The following is a 4230-nucleotide window of genomic DNA, read 5'->3' as shown; positions in this document are numbered from 1 at the left end:
TCTGCAGGTGGCAGGCAGGCAGGCGGGCGGGCGGGCGGTGTATGTTTCTCTCCCTGCAGCCAGGCATCGCCCTCGCACGGTACCATTTCTCCGCTGCCAGAGTGTGTGTGTGAGGGGCCCCTGTGCCTCTTGGCAGATCTCGCCTGTAGTTCTGGTTTGCAGGGGATCCCCCAGAGTTCCCACTGGTCCATCCTGTCTGCACTCCTCACCTCGCCCCAGACCCATTTCTGTTTCCAGACCCAGGTGTCCACGGCTTAGGCAGGGACAGGGGCAGCCTGGAGCCCAGTTCTCCTTGGAGTCTGGGAATTGGGCTCTGTTCTTTCTCAAAAGCACATCTGCTCCCCATTTTCAACCAGGATCCAAATGATCACCCCATAACACACTGGTTGGTTCTCTCCCCCTCCGCAAAGCCCACCCTATCTGCTGCCATATTGTGCAGCCCCGTCCTGCCCTAACCAGGGGAGCGGGGCCCTCCAGGCAGTGCAGCCTGCGGCCAGGGCAGCTGGTCCTCATTTACAGGGGGAGGCGTCCTAAGCCGCCCGAGCGGTTGTGAGTATCTTGCATCGGGGAACCTCCAGAGTCCAGGCTTTCCTTGCATGCTCCCAGGGCAAGCTATTTCCTTAACCCTTTAAATCAGTATCCTACCTACTCCACGGAGAGGGATGTGTGTGTGTATGGGGGGTTCCATTTAGATTGACCACCTCTCTGGGCGACTTGGCAGATGAGAACATAGTCTCTGTGCCCACAGCTGTGGTCCCATCTGGAAATAGGGTGTTCTTTGCCTAGGAGGCCACAGTAGTACCTGGATGTGTGCAAGATCACTCCGCCCAGGGTGTACATTCAGGTCAAAAATGGGATGAGGGGCCAGAGATGCCACAGAGATGCTGGCCAAGGCAACGGGAGCACCTGAACATAGAAGCTGAGCCGCCAGGCCCTTCCCCTGATCCAGCAGAGAGTGCCTTCTCCCCGGACTCGAACTTCCAGCCTCCTTAATGGTACTGTTGTCTCTGCTTCCTGTTTCGGGGACAGTGGTGGCAGGAAAAGAAGCCAGCCTCCTCCCACAGCTACATGTACCCACAATCCTCCCATTACCACAGGCTGACCACCATGGCGGCTCCTGGGTTCCCCACCAACTCCTGCCTTTGCATCACAGCGCAGCCAGAGGGACTGCATGCACCACCTTGAAGGAGTTCTTGCCCTTGAATGTGGAGTCCCTTTCAGGCCAGGGGCCAGGGCCTGGGACTGCTCCCCCAGCCTGCTAACCTGGCTTGGCCCTCTGGAGCCGAGACGCTGCACATATGGTACACAAACACACACACACACACACACACACACACACACACACATGCTAGTGTGCAAGCCGGAGAGGCAATACTTGCATGCCTCATGCAGTGGCTTGGTAGTCTCAGGTGCCTTTGTTTCATTTACTTTGCGCCAAGGGAGGGAGGGAGGGAGCAGCCGACCCGGCTGCCAGGGGGAGTGAGCGAGCCCAAATAGGCCAGCGTCTGCTCTGCCCTACTGTGCGACCTTGGACAACCTGCCCCACACCTGAGAAGCCTCTTCTGGGTTCCTGGAGGAACACTGTAGCGGCTCTCGGTGGAGGGAGGTTTGCAGCCCTTGATGTCTGTCTTCTCTAATCGTCAGCCCAACCTTAGAGGTCAGCACTGAGTCAGTCACTTCCCCTGTACCAGGGACAGGTGACCAAGGTGCAGAGAGGCAGGCTGAGGAGGGAGCCCTGGGTCTGAGCGCATGGATCCTCACCATTCTCCCTCGCCAACCCACCACCATCCAAACGGCAGTTCTGCCAGGCTCGGCCCATTCCTGTCCCTCTTGGCACACCTTCCACGCACTACCTATCCTCCCACTCCTCACCTGGACCAACACCGGGCCTTACTGCCCTCATGTTACAGGTGTGGAAACTAAGCTGGAGGGGTGCGTGTGTGTGCATGAAGCTTGCTCTTGGATGCTAACAAAAAGGCTGGCAAGGTACAAATGTGCTCGATACACTTGATGTATGGATTGTTATAAGAGCTTTAAGAGGTTCCCCCCATAAAAATATTTATCAAAATAAAAAATAGTTAAATTTAAAAAACGGTAAAAATAAATAACAGGCTCACAGTTCAAATCTACCCAGTGGCACCACGGGAGAAAGGCCTGGCAATCTGCTTCCATGAGATGACCGCCCGTCAGAGCCCGGTGGAGCACCGCTTCACTCTGACCACATGGGGCTGGGGCTGCAAGGAGTCGGGTTTCACTCAATGCGACAGGTTTTCCGTGTGGTCAGAGGGTTCCGGCTTGTCGGGACCTTCCCATTCTGAGCACGAGCTGTTCTAGATTATTAGGACGAAGAGATCTTGACCACGGGGATCAAATGCCCCCAGTACACCGACAGCCGGGTCTGGGAAGGTGAGGGGTTTGCTCGATGAGGACAGGCCATGGCTGAGAGTCTAGAGGTGCTCGGGCCCAGTCCCTGAAACAGGTCTGGTCTTCACTGAATCGTCATGTAAATCGTGCTATGTTTTCCCATGGTCTTAGGTGACCCCTGTGAAAGGCTCGTTCGACCACCAAAGGGAAGGGAAGGACAGGGATGGGGAGAGTTTGCAGGCTTCTTGCCACGTTTGGTGGTTGGCCACTGAGAACAGACAGGGTGGAGGCCGGTGAGAGGGAGAGAAAATAAAATCCACTTAGAACCAGGGGTCCTGATGGCATCACAGTTAAGTGGAAGGTTGGCAGCTCGAACTCATGGGCGAGCAGGCCTGGTGGTCTGCCCCTGCAGAGATGACCGCCCAGGAAACCCCGTGGGCCTGTGAGTTCTAACTGGCAACCGGCATCCCCAACAACCACAGTGGCAATGGAACTGAGCCACGAGAGGGGAAAACGTGGCAAGCCACGACAGCCAACAGCCTCCTCTCCAACGTAGGGCTCCCGGTGGTGTGTGGTTATGCGTTCGGCTGTGAACCGCAAGGTCGGCGATTCAAAACCACTCGTCGCTCCCTGAGTGAGAGAGAGACGAGGCTTCCCTACGTCCTAAGAGGGTCCCGGAAGTCGGAAGTAAAAGGAGGTGGTGTGCTTTGCCCTTGTTACCTTTTGGTTCTGCTTAAAATACCTCTCAATTAGTTTTTCAGTTGCATGGGTCTTACCTCCCAAATGGACAAATAGGAGGGGCCAGTCATAAAGGATTGCTACTCGGGTTCAAAATCCTCTGTGCGTGGGCGCAGACTGCACCCAGTGCTAAAGACATCCCTGTGCTCCGCGGTGGCTGCGGGCAAGTTCTCTCAGCAACATACGCATCTTAGTCTTATGTTCGGAGATGGACAATGGGGACAGACGTACAAATGTGCTTGATTCCACGGATGGATGCATGGATTGTGATAAGAGTTGTACGAGCCTCCAATACAGTGATTTAAAATAATAATAATAATAAATGAGGAGCTGATACCAAGGGCTCAAGTAGAAAAAAAAATGCTTGGAGAATGATGATGGCAACAAATGCACAAATGTGACTGACGCAGTGGATGTATGTATGGATTGAGGTAAGAGCTGTAGGAGCCCCTGATAAAATGATTTTTAAAAATTAAAAAAGGGGGGGGAAAATAAAGTCCAATCAAAACAGCAGCTCCGGAGGGGATCTGGCAGCCCAGAGAGCGCCCCTCAGAAGGTGTTTCGGTTGGGTTGGGTTTGCTTTAGATTCCAAAGGCGCGATCTCAGCAGACTGTCCTTAAGGACATGGGATGAACATGGGGGTGGGGGGCTTGTTAGGAAACATTTTTAAGAAGGTGCACAGCGGAGCTTTATGATTGGCAACACAATCATATGCCCACTTCTTCTTGGAGGCCAGCAGGGGCTGTCTGTCCTGTGAGTATTAAGCTGGGAACCCTTGCTCCATCCGCCCTACGAGCCCCGATCGTACCCCTTTATGGGGCCTTTGCGTTCCCTAAACGCAAAGATCATTCCAAAGGAACACGATCCCGGTTGCTCCTGGCCGTCCAGGCTGTCACTGTCAGCGTGGTATGAGTCAAAGAGCCGGGATTCCTCGGGGTGTGTGAGGGAAGCGGGGGAACCTTGCCTGCGGAAGGGTGCAGACCCAGATGGAGGATATTTCTAGATGCAACGGCTTCCCATTTTGAAGATGGTGTTTAGTAACGTTTTCTTGGATTTCACAGTGATGGTTTTTGACGTAACCCTGCGTTCGAGAAAGCAAAACCCGGCCTCATGCACCCTGGGCCACCC

Source organism: Tenrec ecaudatus, chromosome 16 (assembly GCF_050624435.1).
Source record: "Tenrec ecaudatus isolate mTenEca1 chromosome 16, mTenEca1.hap1, whole genome shotgun sequence".
Lineage (NCBI taxonomy): Eukaryota > Metazoa > Chordata > Mammalia > Afrosoricida > Tenrecidae > Tenrec > Tenrec ecaudatus.
This window is presented reverse-complemented; position numbering follows the sequence as displayed.